This window comes from Tursiops truncatus, chromosome 12 (assembly GCF_011762595.2).
Source record: "Tursiops truncatus isolate mTurTru1 chromosome 12, mTurTru1.mat.Y, whole genome shotgun sequence".
In the NCBI taxonomy this organism is placed as follows: domain Eukaryota; kingdom Metazoa; phylum Chordata; class Mammalia; order Artiodactyla; family Delphinidae; genus Tursiops; species Tursiops truncatus.
In genome coordinates this window covers 87081161-87105820 of record NC_047045.1, presented here as the reverse complement: position 1 = coordinate 87105820, position 24660 = coordinate 87081161, and the positions used below count along the sequence as shown (strand labels likewise).

General features: G+C 46.5%; 1 protein-coding gene and 1 pseudogene across 1 annotated transcript in view; one reads left to right on the top strand and one right to left on the bottom strand.

Annotated features, from left to right (window-relative positions):
* The window catches only part of CCR6 (C-C motif chemokine receptor 6), a 76121-nt gene extending 51633 nt beyond the window's left edge, over nt 1-24488 (bottom strand). The window contains exons 1-3 of the mRNA XM_033836588.2: nt 24418-24488; nt 23217-23336; nt 3537-3674 (exon numbers count right to left, since the gene is read on the bottom strand). The gene's annotated coding sequence lies outside the window, so the exon portion shown is untranslated. The remainder of the gene's footprint in view (nt 1-3536; nt 3675-23216; nt 23337-24417) is intronic.
* LOC101320853 (methionine adenosyltransferase 2 subunit beta pseudogene) lies at nt 15099-17981 on the top strand (annotated as a pseudogene).
* Nucleotides 24489-24660: the final 172 nt, after the last annotated feature.

Sequence of the window (24660 nt, the reverse complement as noted above, 5' to 3'; positions counted from 1 at the left end):
CCACCCCGGTGGCACAGGCTGTGGCCTTGGGGGCACTCCAATTCTCTCTTCCTCCCCACCAAGCACATGAGCCAATCCCCTCGGCTACCTCCTCGGGATGTAACGTAACTCCTGTATCCCAAATCCCTCAGCTTCTCACTCCTTCCCTGCCGGCCACTTGGACCGGTGCTTTCACCTTCCAAGGGGTCCCCCGCCCACTCCTGCCCTCTGCGCTCTGTCCTCCACGCGACAGACCTGTGGGACTTCTACAGTTATTCGAGTCATGTCTGTATTCTGTTCGAAATCCTCCAGGGTGCCCCCAGTACACGTCTGCACCCTAACCATGACCTACAGGGCACCCTAACACAGGACCCCCGCCCCACGCTCTCGCCCTCCCTGCTTTATCTCCCACCCCCTCCATTGTTAACGCCCGGGACCCTGGCATCCGGGCTTTTCCTTGAGTCTGCTCAGCACATCCCTGATTCAGGGCGTTCGTCCTTGGGATTTCTCTGCCGAGAACGCATCCCCCAGACAACCTCGGGGGGCCTTAGGTGTCTGCTCCAAGTCTCCTCCCTCCCTGCCCACTGGTGGGCAGTCGATCGGCTCCAGGCCCATTCTGCTTCACTGTCCCACCGGTCGTTCCTTTGTCTGCAGCCTCTAGTGTGCACATGCCCCAGAGAGAAGGAGGCTGCTGACTCCTGCAGATGCCCAGTCACCTGGAACAGGGCCTCACCACCGGCAGGGGCTCCAGAAAGGTTTGCTGAGTGAATAGACGACTGAAGTATGATCGGCACGCAAAAATTAAAGAGTGTGGGTTTTTCAAAAGCTTATCTCAAAAGTGCTAAAAAAACAAAAAAATCTTATCTCGTTTTTGCAGCAATCTTGAGACCCGATCAGGTCGTAGGTGGGGGAGCTCGCCACAATCTGGAACAGGCCGATTTTGTGATTTGTCATCTCGAAAGGGGAAGAGGTTTTAAGGTGAAGAGAAATAAAAGTAGGTGGCCTTCCTGTGCGACATGTGCTCAAAGCTCAGTGGGGCCAAGCAACTTCCCTTCCAGCTTGTCCTCCCTCTCGACCCCTCGCCTGCCACCTTACCAGAGGCCACAGAGATGCTACGACCGTCTCATCAGATGAAGCTCCTTAGTTTGACGGAATACACGAAGATTGGCCATTGGACAAACGCATCTCGGGGAAACAGATGGAATCCCACACTGGGCTACATTACTTTTGGATTTCCTTTTAAACTTAAAATGCCCCCTTGGTTAAACAAAGATTACAAGCCTAGGACATGAAAGTAAATAACCAGTAGGACACTGCAGGACGTGACTGGAGTGGGATGTGACTGGGGTAGACGTACCAAGACAGAGGTCCTGACTGGACTAGGGTGTAATACAGCTCAACAGACCTTGGAATTAGATCAGCATCTGAAGCTTGGCTCTGTTGCTTATTAACTGGGAGGTCTGTGTAAGTTACTTCATCGCTCTGAGTCTCTGCTTCCTCGTGTGTGACGTATGGGGACACAGCCACCTCCTAGGGAAGCATTTGACAGGTAGCGGATGTGACAAAGTGAAGACCTGAGAGGGGGAGGAACAGACAGGTGATGCCTAAGTCATCGTAAGAGATGAATGACGTAGACCTAATTTATGTCGGTCCAGCTTGTCAGAAGACTGTGAAAGCCTTCCACTGAGCAGCTAAACTGCAGCTCCAGACCCGAAGCTGATAATGCCGTTTGGGAACCATCTCTTTAGAAGGTTAATAGGAGGGCTTCCCTGGTGGCGCAGTGCTTAAGAATCCGCCTGCCAATGCAGGGGATGTGGGTTCGAACCCTGGTCTGGGAAGTTTCCACATGCCGCAGAGCAACTAAGCCCGTGTGTCACAACTACTGAGCCTGCGCTCTAGAGCCTGCGAACCACAACTACTGAGCCTGCGTGCCACAACTACTGAAGCCCGCACGCCTAGAGCCCGTGCTCCGCAACAAGAGAAGCCCCTGCTCGTCACAACTAGAGAAAGCCCAGGCGCAGCAATGAAGACCCATCGCAGCCAAAAATTAAATAAATAAATAGCCCTTTAAAAAAAAAGGTTAATAGGAAAATTACTCATTCAGGTATGAGGTTTGCAGATACAACCACTGTGTCAGCCAGTGCTTTACAGAGGAACCCCCAAAGTGGAGGAAGTAGGTATGGAGGAACAAGAAAAGAAACAAAACAGCCACGAGAGGCGGGGTGGCCGCTCCTTTTCCTACCACCTGGCGGAAATCAAGGCTAGTTAAGGGGACGCCAGTTTCCATTCATTTGATTATTTAGCAGAGCCTAAAAACTTCCCCTTCTGAAGAGGAAAAAAGAATATCCTTCACCTGCTATTCCGTGGAAGGAGGGGGACAAATCCAGTTCCCGCTCCCATCTGAGGTCCTCCAGTGAAGGAGTCGCCCACTCCGTCCTGCCCACGCAGCGCGTTCCAAGAGCCCAGCCTGGATGCAGCTCTTGCTTGCCCGCCAACCTCACTTCTCCACTCATCGGCTGATCCCTATTCTTGGTGATCTGGCCCAACACCGAGGGCTACTTCTGCTCTCATCTTCACCTCCAGACCAAAGCCATGGTGGATTCAGGAACTCATGGCAACCTTGTCTGCGCAACCCTGGCCCCAAGGAACATGCTGCACACATGACCCAGAGCCAACCTGGGTCCCTGAAGAGATACTGCTGATCTGTGACCTCTGTCTGGAGGAAAGAGGGCAGTGGGATCTCGCCATGGCCCAGAGCCTTGCATTCTGAACCACACAGAGGCCCACACCAAGAGGCTGCTGTGGTCGACCACACTTGGCCCGCAATTTCCATGGTCCCCAGGTTCCTAGATTCATCAAGGACACCCAGTTGTTCCCAGGGATGCTGATTTCTCCACGCTGACCACTGCAAGATACGACTCCTTGTTAGAAGGAGGGGGTTCTCTGGATGTTAGCCCAGGCTGTAGTCTCTCAGCAGCTAGAACGTCCGTTTGCCCCTGAGTCTGGCCTACCCTGACTCGGCTCCATAACCAAGGACGCAGCACCTGTTCCCCTGAGGGTTGCCACCACGCGCTACAGGAGGACACACGTTAGGAGGGTCCATGTGAAACAGGAGGCCTTGCCTCGGGGAGATCCGCAGCACCGGGCCCAGAAGGTTCCATTTTTAAACCAATTCTTCCACATGATTCTGATGTTGGCTGAACTGAAGAACCACTGAACTAAATGATAACAAGTATTTTTTTTTGGTTTCCTTCCAATTTTAAGTCTCAGATTGACCCTCGTACATTACACTTTTCCATGTACAACAATGTTCATTGATACCAGCAACTGATCTGAAATGACTACTTTAAGCCTACATATTTTGTTTTGAAAATTTCAAAGTATCGTATCTTAGTAGTTTGCATTTACCTTATACTTACAACTCCTCCCCCTCCCGTCATCTGTGCAACTATTTTCATATATTTTACTTCTACGTATGTTATAAACCCCATTTACTATTTTTGCTTTAGTCAACAATCTTTTAAAAAGCTGTAAGAAAAAACACTTTAAATATTTACTGTTATTGTTTCTGGTGCTCTCCATCTCTCTGTGTAGATCCAAATTTCCATCTGGTGTACTTTTCTACAGCCTGAAGAACTTCCTGCAACATCTCTCGCAGCACAGGTCTGTTCACATAGTTATCTCAGCTTGTTTGTCTGAAAAAGTTTAATTTTTGCCTTCAGTTTTGAAAAATATTTTGACTGGATTAATAGATTGTTTTTTCCTTTGGGTACTTTAAAGGTGCCACCACACTATTACCTTCTAGTGTGCTGAACATCTGACCAAGAAATCTATTGTAATTGTTTTTCTTCTTTTTGTAATGTTCCCCACCCCCATCCCCACCCCCGGATGCATTCCATATTTTCTCCATGTCTTTGGTTTTTAACAGTTTAGTTATGATATGTTTAGGCAGGTTTTTGTGCTTCTTGAGTTTAGGAGTCTACTTATTTATTTTTGTATTTCTACTGTCAGGGTTCTCTGAACGTCATGGATCTGGAGTTTGTTATCTTGCACTATTTTTCGAAAATTCTTAGCCACTATCTCTTTAAGTGTTTCTTCTGCTCTATTCTTTCCCTTTTATTTATTATGCGGGGGCTCCAACTGAATGTGTTAGATTATTTGATATTGTCCCAGAGCTCTTGCTGGCCCTGTTATAGTTTTTTTCTTCAGTCTTTTCTTCTTTTCGTGTATCACTTTTTACAATTTCTGTGGACCTATCTGCAAGTTCATTCACCTTTCCTCAGCTGAGACTAGTCTGCTGGTAAGCCTGCCGAAAGAATTCTTTGTTTTATATCATTTCTTTTTCATTTGTAGCATTCCTATTTGTCTCTCATAGTTTCTGTCTCTCTGTTGAAATTTCCCATCTGTTCATGCATACTATATATCTTTTTCTCTAGATAACTTAACGTATTTATCTTGGTTATCTTATTTTTATTTATTTATTGGCTGCCCTGTGCAGCTTGTGGGATCCTAGTTCCCTGACAAGGGATCGAATCTGGGCCCACGGCAGTGACAGCTGAGTCCTAACTCCCAGGCTAACCAGGGAATTCCCTATCCTGGTTATTTTAAAGTCCCTATCTTAGACTTCCGACATCTGGGTCATCGCTAGTTCTGGCTCTGTTGGTTGCTTTATCTGTTGGCAATGATTTGCTTGGTTTGGTTTTGCTTTGCTTGTTAAAGTATCAACTTTGGATTGACTGCTGAAAACCATGCATAAAGAAACAGTAGAGACCAAAGTAAGTAGTTTTTATGCTCATAACAGATCATTGTATGTGTGGTTCCAGGGGTGAAGAGGTTGTCTATCTAGTCAGGAGTCGGGCTGGATTTGAGATTTTTGGGTCTTTAATCATTACTTCCAGTGCACTACAGGCTGCCTTCCCTTACAGTGGGTAACGTGCTGGTGGGTTTCTCTCAGTGTCCCTGCTCCATCCCCCCCCCTCAGCCATTCCTGGGTCCCTGTGCCAGACCGAGGTTCTGTCTCCTGCCCCTGCCCCTCCTGCAGAAATAGACGGCTACTGTTTATGATTCGTGCTCAGCTCCTGGTGGTAGGAGGAGGGATTTTCTGTTGTCCTGAGCCTTAGGTAAGCCCTATGAATCTGGGCGTTGACATAAGGCAGGGGTCCCCAACCCCGGGGCCACCAACTGGTACCGGTCCGTGGCCTGTTAGGAACCAGGTCGCACAGCAGGAGGTGAGTGGCGGGTGAGCGAGCGAAGCTTCATCCGTATTTACGGCCGCTCGCCATTGCTCGCGTTACCGCCTGAGCTCCGCCTCCTGTCAGATCAGTGGCATTAGATTCTCACAGGGGCACAACTCGTACTGTGAACTGCGCACGCGAGAGATTTAGGCTGCGTGCTCCTTATGAGAATCTAATGCCTGATGACCTGGGGTGAAGCTGAGACGGTGATGCTAGCGCTGGGGAGCGGCTGCAAATACAGATTATCGTTAGCAGCGAGTCTGACTGCACAGAGACCATCATAAATCAATCGCTTGCAGACTCATATCAAATCTTATCAGTGAGCGGCAAGTGAAAACAAGCTCAGGGCTCCCGCTGATTCTGCATTCTGGTGAATTCTATAATTATTTCATTACATATTACAATGTAATAATAATAGAAATAAAGTGCATAATAAACAATGCGCTTGAATCATCCCCAAAGCACCCCCCCACCCCCACTCTGTGGAAAAACTGTCTTCCACGAAACTGATCCCTGGTGCCAAAATGGTTGGGGACCACTGACATAAGGTTTTCAAAGCATTCCTGCCCCTCCTTCCCATGGAAGCTCCACTCTGCCTGTATTTGTGGTTGGTCTTGGGGGGGAGAAAGTTTCCTGTCCCACCCCTAGCAGCAACAGATCATTGTCTGTCCTTGGACAAGAGATTTAACAGCTCTTCTCTCAGTAGCTCAAGGCTTTTGCTTCCCGGCAGAAAAGGGTAATGGGAAAAGGACAGAGTTTTATGTCTGTTTCCCAGGACCCTGAAGTCCTCGTGGGAAACTGTGCCACTGAGTGGCCTCTCTCCAGGGTCCTGCCCCCAAGCACTCCTGTGATCACCTGGAAAGGCTGAAGAAAAGAGCCTGCAAGCAAGTATGAACGTCCCTGTGTCCCAGGCCCCGCTGTTTGAACCTGATCTTCCAGCCCATCTCTGGCCTTTAAGGATCCTTTGCGATCAGCTGCTCTCTTTGCCACGGTTCAGACAGCCAGCTCTCTCTCCTTCCCGTGCCGAGCCTGGGATGCTTCATGCACCTCATCTCTCTTCTACGGGGCTCTCCCTCTCTTCGGAATTCGGCCCACATGGCTGTCTTGCACCTGAAGCTCCCTGAAGGGCTTAAGAAATGCTGTGATTTGACAGATGACCTGGAGTCTCCCTGTTGTTAGGATGGGAACAAATCTCTCCTGAGGCTTCCTTCATCGTAAAAGGAGGTGGACGTCTAACATCCGGCATTTAATACTAAACACCTGCGTGATTCCAGGCGCTGCAACAAACAAATTCAGCCCCTTCACGGAAGAAGTTCACGTTTTAACGTGTGTCCAATTGCCCACCTCCTGGGGTCTCGGTAGAATCCAGAAGGGCCCTGAGCAGGCTGAGGAGATGATGCACCAGGGTCAAAGCTTAGTGAGGTTGGGAGGCACCTGGAGTCACCTGGCGAGGGTGACCAGAGGCTGCAACCCAGGACGGGCAGAAGGTGAAACCAGGGGCTAGCTCTCCGGAGCAGGGCCAGATACACGAGAAGCAGCAATGAAAGCTATGAATCAAAGAAAGGAGGTGCGGTCCATATACACAATGGAATACTACTCAGCCATAAAAAAGATTGAAATCCTGCCAGTTGCAGGAACATGGATGGACTTGGAGGGTATTATGCTAAATGAAATAAGTCAGAGAAAGACAAATATTGTATGATATCACTTACATGTGGAATCTAAAAAATACAACGAACTTGTGAATATAACAAAAAAGAAGCAGACTCACCGATATAGAGAACAAACTAATGCTCACCAGTGGGGAGAGGGAAGGGCGGAGGGGCAAAATAGGGGGAGGGGAGTAAGAGGTACAAACTGTTATGTATAAAATAAGCTACGAGGGTATATTGTACACCATGGGGAATACAGTCAGTATTTTATAAATGGAGTAAATAACCTTTAAACACTGTGAATCGTTATACTGTACACCTGTAACGTATAATATTACAACTACACTTCAGTTAAAAAATTAGATCAATGCATAAGATGAAAGGAACAACACAGAACAAAGACAGCCCACAAGCAGATAGTTAAAGGACTGGCCGCGTCCTAAGATGGAAGCCCCTCTTACACGTGCTGCTTCAGGGGGTAACGCTGTCCTCGGCTGGCTGACTTAGAGCGCTGCAAGTGCTGATATGCGGTCAAGACAGAGCCAGGGTGGCCAGAGAGGACGGGGCCCATGGACCCGTCTAAGCAGCAGAGGCAAGAACGTTCTCACGTGGTTGTCCTCCGGTCATCTGTTACGGGCTGAGCTGTGTGTTCATCTCTCTGTTCCATGAGGAGTCCCGAGTGTGGTCATTAGAGATCAAAGTGTGGAAGAAAACAGAAGACATGTCTCCTCCTACCAGAAGTTTAAAATTCAGGCCTTGTGAAGCAGCCTTCTTTGATTAGCTGTGCAACAGCCCGTTCTTAGATGAGAACCCAGAAAACCATCATTTCTAATTCTGACAGTCTCGTGCTTCTCAAATTTAAGGAGCACATAAATCCCCTGAAATCTCGTGAACGCACGGACACTGGGACCACAGCCCTGGGGTGGGCCCGAGAGTCTGCATTTCTAACAAGCCCTGGGAGACACAGTGCTGATACAGTGCAGGGACCACTCACTGGGCAGCAAGTTTCCAGAACACAGACCGGGCGCTGATCCAGGATCCACCGAGCACTCTTGGAAGGTCTGCAGCCCTCCCAGCTCTCCCACCACTAAATAAACCCTGGGAGGGGCAAGAATGTGTAACTAGAAACTCTGCAAGTTGACTAAAAGGATGTCTCAACTTGAGGACCTGAAACTGAGGCTTTTGTGAAGGGCCTCGCTGTAGCAACCGGGACTTCCCCAGGTTTCCAGGACAGAGCTAACACACAGCAAGAGCGCTGATGGAGTTCCATCAAAGCAACTGTCAAGCACCCAGTCTGAGCCAGGCACTAAGCATTTTTAGGTATGTTGCTGCCCCCCGTGTTCATTATTTACTCACTTTTCCACATTAATACACTCTACAAATGGGACAAAATACAAGCCTATTGTTTGTCAATTTCAGTTTGTCTGCACAGCTCTAATCCTTCCCCTAACCCCTGGAATCGACCCTCCCAGCAGAAGGACGTACCCTTGTCACTCCATTACTCACAATCCCCGAGTGTTTCTGCTGTGTGTTCTTCTATATTAAGTGACATCTCAATCAGTGGACACAGTTTATGCTAAAGCCAACCAGACATCTGCTGCTATCGGTGAGATCTTCTAAAATTACCACTTACTTGAAGATGTGTACACTGGGCACACATCTTAAGAAAGACCAGTTCCCAACGTAACACAGAACTCGTGGGGCCTTATTTAATAACAGATCTGTTGGCGTGAAAGTTGTCACCAAAAAAAAAGTTCCTGCTGACACTTGAAGTGGGAATATGGTCCGTATGAACCCGCTGTCTTTTCCTTAGAGGTTCTGTTCTCAGCCTCTCAGTGGCAAAAATTATTGAACACTTAATTTCTATTAGGAGCAATGATATTCAGCTTTTCACTTTAGATAAAATCACAGTTCCAGGCTCCAAGTCTCTAGGTCCCAAATCCATCTTTATCCAATCATTAGTTCCTCGAAAAAGCTATTCCTAAAAATCACTGTAAATTCAGCCGTGAAATGGTGGGTCTTGTTTGGAATCTTCCTCTGGGAATCAAAGAGGACCACGTACCCTGCCATGCCCCAGTGCAGCGCTGCCAGAAATGCAGAGTCCTTCCACGGGCGAGGTGGAATTGGTGTGCTCAAATGCCCTGCTTCTGTATACATGTCCGTACACATGCACAGGGCAGATTCCAGCTCCCCACCTAGTTGGTTTCCTTCGTGAACGAGACTGGAGGAGATCCCTCGCACTTTCAGGCAAGCCCCTTAAGTAGCCACGTCCTCTCTCCTCTCGTGGTGCTCCAAACGGGGGAGCCCTGTCAGCTTGCCTCCCCAAGTGATGGCAGTGTGGGCCAGGCCCGGGAGGGACACGGATCTGGGCGAGACATGAGGCTGCCACCGTAGCAGAATCTAGCCTACCCTGAGTGACCTGGTTGGTTTATCTTAAGTGACAAGTTTGGAAAACTCAAAAGGTAAGCTAAGATCTCCCTAAAGAGAAATGATCTAAAATTTTCTTAACTTCTTAGAACACTTCTTCAAGAGGCGTACTTCAGTGGCTCTAAAGCAGGGTTATTTTAGTCCTTTCTGGCCCTTTGAAGAGAGTGGGCTCCACCTCCTAGAGGGTATTAGAAAAGCTGCACTCAATTCTGGGTGCCATGCCTGGGTCCCTACCTCTGCACCCCGCAGTGTGCTAATAAGCACTTTGCATGGGTAATCTGCTGTTTCCTCCACACACCTACGAGGAGGAAACATTACAGCTGAGAGCAGAGAGGAAACGTGCCCACAGTCACACGGCCAGGAAGTAATGAAACCAGGATCGGACCCCAGGACTCCGTTATGTTCTTAGTAAATGGAGTACTTACAACATACTGACTTATCTCTATACCCTCACCCTACGTACAGAAGACATACCATCTGGAGATGCTGACTTTATACTGGTGGCCCCACAGATCTTTGTTAAAATCCACACATATTGCTTAGAAATAATAAGTCTTCGAAAACAGAGGTGAGGGGGAGACGATGAATTGAGAACCCACTGTGTGCTGGGTGCTGCTTCCTTGCTTAGTATTCACAACCTTTATGCCAATGAGGTGCTATCTCCATTTTACAGATGCACAAACTGAGGCTTGGAGGGAGATTAAATAACTTGGCCCTAATACATGTACTGCATATCAGAATTAGATTTCAGTCCAAAATCTGTCCTTTATGTGTCCCATGCTCTCCCCACACGTGATGGTACAAGGTGTTTCAGAAGTGGATTACAAGAAAGCCAAGTTTTTCTGGAGGTTGCTAGAAAGATCCGGTGCCTGGCCAGCTGCATCATGAGGAATAAGGCCACGGGACACACCAGGGAGGAGAAACGCTGTAAAGGGAGCCGAAGAAAGCTCGTCTGCTTCGTCTTTCCATCCCACGGCCAGGCCCACGCCAGAGCAGAGCTGCCTTGTCTCCCTCTCCGATCTGACTGAAATCAGAGTACTTTTAAGGGGAGTACTCAAATCGGGTACTCTTAAGGAGAAATCAGAAATTTAACTGGTTTTTTTTTTTTTTTTAACTGGTTTTTTTATAAACTGATGAAGTTTTATTTTGGACAGAAAAAGGCAATTTAACTGATGGCCAGTTTTCCCACTAATTCTATTCTCCCCTTCTTTCTGGACACAAGGCACTCAGCTGGGGAACAAACTTTCAAAAACTGGAGAACCAAACCTGATTTCTATCATGGTTACTTTTAACTACGAATCAAGTAATGTTAACTAAACTAAACTAACTAAACTAACTAAAACTAAACTTAAAACTAAACTTAAAATATGTAAAATAGCCTATTAATATTTTTATACTTTTTGCATGATGAAGTATATTGGGTTATATAAATATGTTTTTGTATGTTGGATCTGTTGTGTTTGAGAAAATCTATTATTAAAATTAGTTTTACCTGAAAAAAAAAAAAGAAGCATTATTATAGTAGCTACTTTGACGTCTTAGTCTGAACATTACGATTATTAATTAATGGATTTGCATTTTAAACATTTTCTATGTTAAAGTTTCCAAATCTTTTATTTAAAGGTAAAATTTAATTAACGAGAGCACTCCACCTATGAGTCATCTTACTAAGCAGGGCTTTACCGCATTCAAGTATGGTGAATAAAGGCTGATGGACAAGGATACCTACAGTACGGTTGCTATTATGTAACAGAACACGCACTTAGCATATAAATTATTTCTAAAACCACAGAGGCCAAACCACAGTGGAAAATTCAGCTACTCTGGAGAGAAATAGCAAGATTATCTTCTGCAAAGTTTCCTATTCAGGCATGCATTCTAAGGTGGCCTATATTTCTAATGCTTCTTAAAGCCCACACGACGAGTTAGTCGCTATGAAAAAAATGTGTATTTTTGGAGAGTTTGCCTCTCTGGCCCTGTATTCAATCTCACAGACAGGCTTTAAATATTGGGAGATATTTAAAATATTTCACAGCACTACAGATCTCACTCCTTTTTCAACATGCAGAGATAGACCTCAGAGAATCCTGGAGTTTTTTATCAACTCGTTTTTTGAGAATTACTTAAGGAGTAGACATCACCTATAAAAATAGCCTGATATATATATATATACCTCCCTCCCTGCCTTTCGGATTCTAGCAACCTCAGAACTGGACAAGGGAAAATCTGCTGGATTTTATATCTTGAAGCAAGTAATTTAGTAGATGATTTTGTCCACACCGCAGCAGGTTGAGAATATTTCTTCCCAGGAAGTTTCTGCGGCTAATTGATCCCGAAAAGTCAATCACTGATAGAAGTGATAAGACAACTGTGTATGGTGGGTCACTACTGTATCAGCTGATGGCCCAGTCTCCTAAGAGGAAGACAAAGACAGCTTCACATTCCTTCCCTGCAGGAATCATCGATCCCCACCCCCCCCCACCACCACCACCCCGCCCCCCGTGGTCACTCTCCTTCCTGGGGTCCAGCCCTTGCGCTTTCCTGCCCCCTCCTCCCGCCCCCCTCCTCCCGACCCATTTCTCTTTTTCACTTTCTCCCTTGTCTGTCTCCTGTGCTCTCCCTCTCCATCCTTACTTGACCATAATGAATCAACCAATATTTATTTCTTTGTTCTTATAAAGTTGGCCATTTTATAGCCTTACAGCGTTATAAACTTACAGAGTGTTTAAACACTCTATGGCCAAGTTTTTAGAGTCTTCTGTTTTCTCAGTAAAAACTTTTAAAGGTCCTCTGCTCTTTCTTAGGAGACCCATTGCCAAATGTCTGCAGAAGCCCGTGGTAATTATTCTTTTCTTTTTCAAAGAAATGGAAATAGCTGCAGATCAACTGCACCTCCTTCTCTAGTGCTAAGACTTCAGAGCGCATACTGGGTAAATGACCTAGTTTGACTCGCTCCTACTACTAGGCGTATCACGACGGATGATGTTATTTAATACCTGAACATGACACAGTTTTAGGTGGGTGGTTTTTTTGGGGGGGTGGGTGGTTTTTTTGGGGGGGAGGGTTGCTTTTAATACATTAATTTTAGTAATTACTCTCAGTAACTTTGAGCAAGACTCACTAGACAACAGTATGCACACCATGTTTTCTTAGAATATGCTGGCTGCTCGCGGAGAAGTCCCATCTGCTTTCTTTACAAAACTTGCTTTCTTCTGCGGCGGTTACACCTTCTGGGCAGCATGCTGACGCAGCAACAGAGGCACGCAGCCCAGCAGCTTCCCCCAGGGCAGCTGTTAAAGGGAAATTCTTCTTTGCAAATATGAGAACTTGATTATATGTCATGGGCAGATAAGTGGCTTTCCATTCCCCCTCCTCGGCCCCTGAGGCACCCTGAGAGGCCTGGGCTCCTACAGCCCTGTGTGAAAACACGGAACCAAGGGTCCAGCACCCTCAGCTGACTCGTGAGAGGCAAAGTCCACAGGAGGGGCCGAGCTGAGAGGTCCAGAACCCAGTTAGTTTGACTACAGCCCAGGATTCCTTCTTTCAAACAGACCACTTCCAATTTCCAATGAGCATTCGTTCCTCATTATGTTTGTTTGCTAATTCCACCTAAAGTATATATCCTACTGGGCAAAAATTGACCAGTTCTTTTTCCTGTTTGGTTTCCAGTTCTTTTTCTCTAATGATTAGAGAAATGCAAATCAAAACTACAGTGAGGTATCACCTCACACCCGTTAGAATGGGCATCATCAGAAAATCTACAAACAACAAATGCTGGAGAGGGTGTGGAGAAAAGGGAAACCCCTTGCACTGCTGGTGGGAATGTGAATTGGTACAGCCACTATGGAGAACAGTAAGGAGTTTCCTTAAAAAACTACAAATAGAACTACCATATGACCCAGCAATCCCACTACTGGGCAGATACCCTGAGAAAACCATAATTCAAAAAGAGTCATGTACCAAAATGTTCATTGCAGCTCTATTTACAATAGCCAGGACATGGAAGCAACCTAAATGCCCATCGACAGACAAATGGATAAAGAAGATGTGACACATATATACAACGGAATATTACTCAGCCATAAAAAGGAACGAAATTGGGTCATTGTAGAGACGTGGATGGATCTAGAGACTGTCATACAGAGTGAAGTTAAGTCAGAAAGAGAAAAACAAATATCGTATATTAACACATGTATGTGGAACCTAGAAAAATGGTACAGATGAACTGGTCTGCAGGGCAGAAATAGAGACACAGATGTAGAAAACAAACGTATGGACACCAAGAGGGGAAAGTGGCGGGGAGGTGGTGGTGGTGGGATGAATTGGGAGCTTGGGATTGACATGTATACACTCATATGTATAAAATGGATAACTAGTGAGAACCTGCTGTATAAAAAATAAATAAAATTCAAAACTTCAAAAATAAAATAAAATCATATCCACCTTCATCACACACACACAAATGAGTGTTGGTGAGCATGTGGGGAAACTGGAAGCTTCACAGACTTCTGGCAGGGATGTAAAATGATGCAGCTGCTGGGGAATGCAGTTCAGCAGTTCCTCGAAATACTAAACGTGGGGTTATTGTACGACTCAGAAATTCCACTTCTAGGTATGTACTCAAGAGAAAACGTTCTCCCAGAAACTTGTATGTGAATATGGTGTGAATATTCTTAGTAGTCGTATTCATAACAGCAAAAAGTGGAGACAACTCAAATGTCCATCCGCTTACGAACTGACATATCAAATATGGCATAGCCATAGAGTATTACTCGGCAATGAAAAGAAATAAAGTAGCGATAGATGCCGCGACACGGATGAACCCTGAAAACATTATGCTGAGTGAAAGCAGGCAGTCACGAAGGAACACATACTATAACATATTGTATAACTCTATTTATAAAAGAGGCAACTCTCGAGAGTCAGGAAGTGGTTGTCTTGGGGGAAGGTCGGAGGGGTGGGGAAAAGGGAGAATGACTGCCAATGGGTATGCGGTTCTTTTTGGTGGTGATGAAAATATTTTAAAACTGACTGTGGTGACGGTGGCACAACTCTGTGAATAGACTAAAAACTGTTGAACTGTACACTTGACATGGGTGAACTGCATGGTGTGTACATATCTCAGTAAAGCTGTTCAAATTACTGGAAAGCGAGAGGAGCTGCATTACGGCATGTTCCGGCCTGCAATGCACACCCTGACCATTTTCTGGCCCCGAAGTTTGTCTCAGCTATTCCAGCTTGTTCTTTGGTGAGTTACAACCAGCAACTGGGTGTGGGACTGTAGGCTGCAGAGAAAATATTTCTATATTTCTGCATGGTTAGGGCTTACGGAACAAATTTTACTGGGACCTTGGACAAAGGGCAGGTCTTCACTGAATAGAGATTCACCTTTCTCATGATCTGTGCTTACATTTCAAAAGGGTTTGAAGCCCTGGAGCCATGGAGATATTCCAGCAATCTCTCCTCCTGGAGACATTGAATTACATTCCAAAGAGTAAGAACCCAGGAGCCTCCCCCCTTTCTCCCTGAGGAGGATTTACTTATACTGGGAGAATCAAGTTGCTTTCCCTCTCTCAGGAGGAGAGAGGAACAATGTGCCTATAAACCTGCAGATTCTTATTTCCGGGTTTCTCACCTACAGTACAGACCCCCGACAGGGGTAAGGTGACAGCAATCTGGCCCTCACCACCTCACCACAGAAGGGGAAACACTAGAGCAAAGGAAACAAATCTGGTTATCGCTCTTAGGGATAATCAGTCCCTACCCAGGAAACCCCAGCTCGACTTTCAGGACAACACAAATAACCATGGGCGTGGAAAAATTACCAAGGTATGTCCACTCCAGCCCTCGCCACCATCAGAATCAGGTCTAGGCCACTGTACAGATTTCAACCAAAACTTCAATGCAAATCAGTACCCGATGTGTCTGCAGCGAGCAGCCCCACTCCTCAGACTCCACAACTCGCTCTCTGAACTACGTCCTGGTTCTGCTGGTGGATAGAAGCCCTGCTCATCCTGTCAGAAAATGCTGAGGTCCCACCTCTACAACTTACACAGTCTTACCGGTAAAAGAGGAATAAGTAATTCCCCCTGAGCTGTTGGGAGCATCTGTCACTGACCTAAAGGGACAGCGGTGACTGAAACAAAGTTCCTGCCTGGTGAACGCCCATCCTCCTGGGAGAGCGCTCCACCAACTGCAAAGGTTGTCTTCAGCTGTTTTTGCCTATTACTATGAATGGTGGTTATTAGTAACAGTTGCCAATGCAAATCGTTTTAAGAGGCAAGTAAAAACAAATGAGAATACATCTATCATTCCTTACATTTCTCTGGCATGTACTAAACAGTCTTGCTGGCTGAGAAACTTTCAGGGAGGGGTCTTTATAAAGGTCAAATTTAATACAGTCTGATTTCTGATGAAGGAGTAAAGGCAGTTCGGTGGAGAAGGGATAGTTTTTTCTCCACTGGTGCTCGAACAACTGAGCATCCAAGACGTATAGGGTTGGCCAAGAAGTTTGTTCGGGTTTTTCCATATGACGTTACGGAAAAAATAAAATTAAAAAATAAAAATCCTGCTGCGGTACCACCAGGCTGTTTCTTTACCCATCTTCCTAGGCTCCTGGCTGGTTTGACGCCTGATTCTCCATCCTGTATCTCTCCAAGAAACTGCATTTCTGTCTAAGTTAGGGATAGACTGAGACTGTTGTCTGCAACCAGGAAGCTTGCCATTGAACCAGAGGGTACACAACAAGCAGCTGACGGCAGCAGACTGCCGAGTGCCTCTGTGACGCTGAAACCCCTGGAGCAGGCGTGATGCCCGGGAGACGACCAGATGTGTCCCTCTGGACGGGTAGCCAGCAGGCCGCATGCCCGCTGCGTGAAGGCTTGTGAGAACGGGGAGAAGACGGGTGCCAACGGCACTGCGGACTCTCCCACCAGAGGTTCTCAGGATTCGAGTTTCATGAAGAAACTTTCAATATTTCTCATTTGATCTACAGAATCTGCTCAAATTTCAGATGCCTACATATTTTCAGTGACCAACGCTCCTTGATAACAGACTTAAACTGTTTTTCCGTCTCCACTGTTTTCCGTTGGCTAGACTCCTAGCCTACTGACTAGGGCAGGGCCTCGCTTAGCAGCCCGTAACATCTGGGATTACCTTCTGCTAGAGGAGGGATACGAAATGGCCTATACAAAGCTAGCTATAAACATACATACTCTGAAGAGACACAAGAGCCCAGCAAACTATAAATTTTAAAAGTCTGACAGATCGGCCGGCCCGGACCTAGGGGAGGAGAGCCGAGGGCGCTGGAGTGAAAACGAGTCTGCGGCGACGCCAACACGGCGGGCACGGCGGGCGGGAGACGGAGCTCTGTAACCACCTTGTCCCCGTGAACTGCCCTTTGGTGGAGGAGGAAGTTAGCAGCCCCAACTGGCGGGTTCCGATTACTGGTGCCACCAGGCTTCTTGGCAGAGCTAAGAATTTAGCAGAATTTCAGCAGAATAATCGGCATGCCGTCGGCTGTGGTTTTAGAAGAGCAAGACCAAAATCTGAGCAGCTTAATCTCTTGGAGTCTGAAGCAGTTCATCACATCACTTATGACTTTCAGCCCCGTGTCCTAGTGCATTGTGCAGCAGAGAGAGGCCAGATGTTGTCGAAAATCAGCCGGATGCTGCTTCGCAACCTGACGTCGATGCTTCTGGGAACTCGGTGAAGAATGCAGCTGCGGTCGGAGCATTTCTAATCTACATTAGCTCCGATGATGTTTTTGCTGGAACAAGCCCACCTTAGAGAGAGGAAGACGTACCAAGTCCCCTGAATCTTTATGGCAGAACGAAACTAGAGGAGAAAGGGCCATCCTGGAGAACAACCTAGGAGCTGCTGTTCTGAGAATTCCTGTCCTGTACGGAGAAGTCAAAAAGCTTGAGGAAAGTGCCGTGACCGTTATGTTTGATAAAGTGCAGTTCAGCAACAAGTCTGCGAACAGCGACCACCGGCAGCAGCGGTTCCCCACACACGTCAAAGATGTGGCACTGTGTGCGTCAGTTATCACAGAAGAGGATGCTGGATCCATCAGTTAACGGAACCTTTCACTGGTCCGGCAATGAACAGATGACTAAGTACGAAATGGCACGTGCAACTGCACACGCCTTCAAGCTCCCCAGCAGCCACTTGAGACTGAAAACTGACAGTCCTGTCTTAGGAGCACAACGACGTCTGAGAAACGCTCAGCCTGACTCCTCCAAATTGGAGGCCTTAGGCATTGGCCAGTGAACACCATTTCGAATTGGAATCAAAGAATCACTCTGGGGCTTCCCCGGTGGCGCAGTGGTTGGGAGTCCGCCTGCCAATGCAGGGGACACGGGTTCGTGCCGCGGTCTGGGAGGATCCTACGTGCCGCGGAGCGGCTGGGCCCGTGAGCCACGGCCGCTGAGCCTGCGCGTCCAGAGCCTGTGCTCCGCGGCGGGAGAGGCCGCAGCGGTGAGAGGCCCGCGTACCGCGTACCGCAAAAAAAAAAAAAAAAAAAAATCACTCTGGCCTTTCCTCATTGACAAGAGATGGAGACAAACGGTCTTTCATTAGCATTGTGTGTTGTTGTTGTTTAAATGAGATGTGGCACTTTTTAAAGAAAAAAGGAAGCCGTTCTGTACCAGTGCTCTTAATTGTGACTCATGATCTTTCAGGTGAATGATGCTCTTGCACTGGTGAAACTAAGGAAACCAAGGACAATAATGCCTTGTTTGAAGTCATGAGTTTTCTGTTTATCATTTTGTTCTGGCTTAACTTGCTGTTTGAATATAGTAAATTATGATTCTCAAATATTTGAGAGCCAGGATGAAACACGTCTGCTGTAGACTTTTTTTTTGGATGAAATGCATTGTTCATTCCTATAAATAACCTCTACATTTTCAGGACTTTTGCATCTGTTGGTCCTTTTCTGTTTTAAAGTGTGTTAAATAGTATAAAACTCATTGGTGTTCATTATTTGCTTTGCTTGAGGTCAGATCAAAATGTTTGAAGAAACTTTATTTTTGAAATTGAAGTGCAGTTTTTCCGCTTGAGATGTTTCAACTTGTCATGTATACTGGAACTCCTGCAGCTTGATGCTTCCTGCTTCTGGAGCGGTGAGTGGTGAGCCTTTGAGAGAACATGTGTATGTATTTTTTTAATATATATGAAACTGTCCTTTTCACTCCATGTCACCAAGTGATATTTCGTATGTGTGGTTATACTAATAGTAAGGAGCCTTGTAAGTCTTTTGACCATTCATGAACAATAATAAATAGGTACTGCTGGCATGATAAAAATATAAAAAATAAATAAATCTGACAAATACCACAAACATCGCAAAATACAGGAAAATAAGTATTTTCATTAACTGCTGGATTTTGTAATACATTTTTCCTACATTGCTTTGACGGCACACTTGCTGATATCACCTCTTCATATCAGAATGACTTAAAAACATCTTCCTATGGACATAAAAAAATAATTTTACTCTAGGATGACTGATCAAAATGGTTTTTCAATTACTGACATATTTTAAGAGTTTCATCGATGGATGAGTTCAATTACAATTCATTTTGGAAACGTCATGCATGTAAGTTTTAGAACTGTCAAATTTTGGAAAGCTTTTTCGAGTTCTTTTTTCACATGGGTTTGGAATTTATAGCGTTTCAATTTTTTTTCAGTGACTAGTAACATTTTAGTAACATACATGCTCTCTTTTAATTATGTCCATTCACCAGTTTTTATTAACGTTCTTGTCATACAGCATATCATAGTGTTAATATGGTCTGCATCAATATATTGTGTCAAATCAGTAGTAAATCTAAATGTTTTTACAGTGTATTTATATGATGCACTCCTCTTCATTCATTGGGTTATCGAATAATACAAGAGCCTAGTGATTACTTCTATTCAAAATCTAACTCATGAATTACTACGTTTGGTACGACCTGAGAAAGTATCCTGTTACAATTAGCTTTTAACTCGGGATAACTTCTGATGTTCCATCATCTTCATCACACAGACCCCCAGCAGCAAGACTGAACAAAGATGCTCACCCTGTACATTCAAGCTTGAACCTCACCCTTAACAGCTCAGCCTGTAGTGCACTAAGAAGTTACTTTTTAATCCCATAATTCTCTTGTGAAAGGAACTACAACACATTTTGGGGTGTTAAAATCACAGTCGATGTAAACCTTTATGGCACACTGTGCCTCTTCAAACAGGCTGGTGTTGTCATCCCGTCACCACACCAGCTCTCCTTTCAGTGGTGTGCAGTCACAGCTAGAAACCCCCGTTGGGACACCACTGACGGGGACACAAGGAAAACCCAGACCATGAACACGTTACACTGCGGGTAGCTCGAGGTGGGGGGAAGAAGGCTTGGTGGGAAGTGGCATCTGAATCAGGCCTCGGGAGAGGAACAGAAATTCATCTGCCATTACCCAAGGCACTCTCTCTTCTCCTCCCTCCACATCCAAGTTAAACTACGTCCCGTGACTCTTACCTTCTTAGTAAAAAAAACCATTAATATTTACTGAGTATTATTTGCCAAGAACACTGCTCAACACTCTGCATACGTTACTTATGTTACACAACAACCGCCCCGTTCGGTCAGGCAGTATTCACTCCCCCTTGTACTGAGCAAACTGAGAACATTGATAATAAATAACTTGCCCGACAGCACTCAGCCAGGAAGTTAGGTGTCCAGGATCCTGATCTGTGCAGTGGCTGCAACATGTGCACCCAACCCCTCTGCTACTCAACCCCCTGCACCTCTGCTGCCCCACACTTCCTTGCTGGTGACACCCTTCCTCCTCAGAAGGGCCCTTGGCTCATTCCCCGTGAGTCCGGCAACCCTGGGCAGAACCCATCAGCCCACCAGTTTCCAGGGAACCGAAGTCCAAAGATCATCTTTCTGGTGGTCCTGCTGTAACCTTCTCACAGGGCCCGTGAGCAGCACGCGGCGGCACAGATGTGGTATTTCCCAAGTCCCCGTTGCCGACTGTGCACAGAGCGTGCGCGCACCGGCACAGCACCTGGCACCCAGCACCTTAAACGTTTGTAAACATCGGCTGGAATTCTGGTATACTTCCCCCACAACGGGATGTGCAGGGAGTCAAAGGGACAGATGACAAGTACCTGGCACACCGAGGAGACAAAACACTTGCTTCCTCTAACCTGGGCCTTGAAAGAGGAGAAAGGGTAAGCGTAGCCCAGGTGTGTGCAATGGGGAAGAGGGGTCAGGGAAGGTGGCACCCCAGCCAAACAGCCAACGCACCTGGGGCTGCAGGAGCGCCTGCCATCGAGACCCAACACCAGACTGAGGATGGTGGGCGCAGCACAGCATTCTGTATACCAAAATTTCAACAGAAGATCAGATAAAAAATCACACATCACATGGACTGAGACAGAAAGGGGAGAGAAATGCTAAATGCCTGAAGTAAAAATGCTAAATGCCTGAAGTAAAAATGCCTGAAGTAAAAAGGGAACTCATTCATCAAAAATTTCCATTTTGGAAGAGCTACCATTCAGTTTTACAAACTATAAATGATTTAAAAGAGAGTTTAAGGTCCATATCCAATAGTCTAGTGATTTATAAAACATGCCCAAATTGGCTTTTAGCAACTAGAAGGGTTTGAAAATTAAACATTTACGGGAAAAATAATTTCATTATCAAACCGTAAGATTTCATAAATTGCCAAAACAACAAACTCAGGTGAAAATATCCAAAATGACCCCTGTATATAAGGCATGGCCCAGACACCTCTATCCTGCTGCTCCCCTGTCCCTATTCCTCTCCATCCACCCTGAGATGCAGGCCCGGGAACCCCCTGCCCTCTCTTCTCCTTCCTGGTTCCGGGGAAGCAGGCCCGACTTTACCCAGAGTTACCATTCTGCAGAGGCAAAGCCCTGGTAAAGGCCCAGTGTGCTCCAGAAGGTGGGGAGGGGTCCACAAGTCCCCTCCCACTGCCAGTAGCAGCACAGACTGCCCCGCGGAGACGTGACGTGAGCCTGATGCCACGTGAGAGGCCAGACCCATCTTGCCTTGCTTTGCGATCCATTTCCGACAAGGCAGGAAGGTTGCTTTTTTTTTTTTTCCATCAGGGTAGAAATTCTATGCTCAAAATTCATTTTCCCTCCTAACTCTGTAGTTATTGCTCTATTACTTGTAGCAGCCGGTCAGGCAATTTCATTCTCATTCCTTTAAAATGATCACTAAGCAGGATCCACCCAGCTGTGGGCCTGGCTTTCACTCATCCAGACACTCAGGTGTCTCTGAACCTGTGCACGTTTCTGCCAATGTTTCCTGCCTCAGTTTTAACCCTGTGGATGGACACGTAGCTGCTGCAGTCCTTAGTCAATCCTCTGTCCGCATCTCCTGACCATTCTGTTTCCACCTTGGTCTTTTTGCTACACGTGCAGGGAGTTCTTTACCTTTGAGGTTACTTTTTTTTTTTTTTTTTTTTTTTTTTTGCATTATCCCATCATTCAATCCGTCCACCGAATGACTTGGCGCAACAATTTTTTAATCAAAAATCATTTTGGGGGCTTCCCTGGTGGCACAGTGGTTAAGAATCCGCCTGCCAATGCAGGCAGGGGACACAGGTTCGAGCCCTGGTACGGGAAGATCCCACATGCCGCGGAGCAACTAAGCCCATGTGCCACAACTACTGAGCCTGCGCTCTAGAACCCGTGAGGCACGACTACTGAGCCTACGTGCTGCAACTACTGAAGCCCACACGCCTAGAGCCCGTGCTCCGCAACAAGGGAAGCCACTGCAATGAGAAGCCCGCGCACCACAGCAAAGAGTAGCCCCCACTCACCACAACTAGAGAAAGCCCGTGCGCAGCAACAAAGACCCAACGCAGCCAAAGATAATTAATTTTAAAAGATCATTTTGACTGCACCTTTTTCATAGCGGCCTTTTGTAGGTACAAACGTTCTCAAATCTCAAGTAGTTCAATTAGGTTTTTACTTTAAAATTACTTTGTTCTCTGAATCGTTTCCCCCAAGAAAAGCCATTCTGCTGGTTCATCTCAGCCTTTGTCACATGCTGTTCACTTTCCTCCTCCGTCCAGCGTGGATGACCCAGGAGAGTGGCTGCCCTCATTTCCTCTGCACTTGTTTCCACCAAATACGCCCCTTCGTACAATGGGGGCTGGCAGTGTAGACCATGTCAGGAGGGCGGCGTGGGTTAGCGTGCAAGGGCAGAGACCAGGTGGGGTCCCAGGCAGCCCGAGGCCGAGTCCGGGAGGGTCTGCACCTGGGCCGTGGGGCGTGCTCTTCCCCAGGTGAGCGCTGCCCTCCAGCACATCCAACGGGGCCGTCAGTGCAAAACCTCGAACCCCGCTGCTGCCCTGTGCCAGTGTCCACACTGAGCCGCAGACAGGAGGCCTGCCCACGTCCGTCAGGAGCAATGCTCCGACCAGCCTGGGGGGGGCGGGGCAGCCAGGCCCGCTGTCCCTGAGCCACTCCTCAGACTTGAAGCGGGGGCCTCCCTGGGTTCAGGGTAAGGATGGCTGTCCCCCTGAAAGCGTACCGTGTCGTCCTCGGGCGGCAGCTGCCCAGCCCCAGCCTGTGCTTCCCAGACCCCTGGATCTGTGCATGTGGTCGCCTTGGATCCTCCCCGGGCACGTACTGGGGCTGACTTCCGCTCCAGGCACCAGGGATACACACTGCTTACAAAGTCCCTGCTCCAACGGAGCTTACGGATGATAACCCAGCGCATCTCAGACAGCAATGAGAGATGAAGAAAATACACAGGGCAAACGTGACAGTGACGGGAGGGAAAACGGGCACCCCCTTCCGGCTGGAGCTTCTCTGAGAATGAGACGGAAACAAGCCAGCCCGGCAGGATTCTGCGGGAAGGACGATCCAGACAAGGAGAGGCAGATACACCCCAGACAGGACCCACCTTGGCAGCTCGCAGGTGCTGTGCGGCGCTGGAGCGAGGAAAGAGGGGCGAGGGGCAGAGGCAGGCGGCGGCCATCGGGGCAGGACCAAGGTCAGCACAACTGGGGCCTGGTTACTGTCACTATGAAATACAAAGGGCGTGAGCTTTCACTCACTTTAGTCGTCATCAATAAAACGAGACTTTTATTGACATCTGACACACAAAGAAACATTTGAAAAACTCCACCGTACAATACAGGTTTTACCATAAAAATGTTATTTCCTGGGTTAATGTTTCAATATGTACTTCTCAACAAAAAGGAAATGCTAATCACACTCAAAACCTTCTATCTAATCAAGGGACACATGTGGAAAGAGAGCTTTTTCACAGCTGAATTTTAAGCTATTAAAACTATCGGATCAGATGTATGTACTGCTGATGACAAAGCGAGTCTCATAGTTGGCATTTTCTCCCCATCCTCCCAGATACCATAAAAAGATCAGATTCTGTGGGTAACAGAAAAATGACAGATTTCAGATGCTACTATTCAAAAGTTTTCTGCAAAATTAAAGCGCCACACCCCGATGATCATTCCATTGAAACAATTTCAAATCATTGCACAGAAACCTAGCTCCTATCAAATATCAAAAATAAATCACACATTTGACACAGATTCCAGAGGGCCAGAACAGAACGACAATCTTTATAGAAAATGACTTTTTACAGAGATGACATCCAAGGAAATACATTTTACAGTGAGCACACTGGGGGACTTTTAGCAACAGACTACATCTTCACGCAGCGCTATTTCCTCACGTGAAACAAAAAGCCTGACCGAGACTGAGATCACGGCCCACAGACTGAGGGCAGCTTGGCGGAGCGGCTCCCAGGCTGCCCTGGCCCACATTCTGTCCTGCTTCCTCTTGGTGTTCATGGCTCAGCTTCACTTAAATGGTATAAAATCAGATTCTAATGTCACATAACCTTGATCCATACATGATCACTTCCCTTTACATTTCGGAGCCTAGTAAATATTTCTGAAGTGTTTAGACTAGTATGCAATGAAAAACTAACATTATACAAACCACAAAGTCTGTTCACTTCTTGAGATCAGTGAATTAGGTCTAATTCGCTCCTTTTATTAATAAAGGTGACAATAAAAAGCTTTAATTTAACTGAAATTAAAAAGTACAAAATTTAACACAGTCACAGCTTTACTTACATCCACATGAACACGCATGCATCACTTCCAACTGTGCTTGTTGATACTTCAGGATCAGTAATGTCTGCAACCTACATAAACAGCAGCACAATGGGTAGAATGTAAACGAGACTGCCTGAAATGCTGTCATTGGCTCAACTTTTAAGGGTTACAATGAAACTATGTACAGTGTATAAAGCTTGTCAAACTGGATATGGTCTTAGGCCATTACTACTGTTACAGTCCAATTTGGATTTTAATATA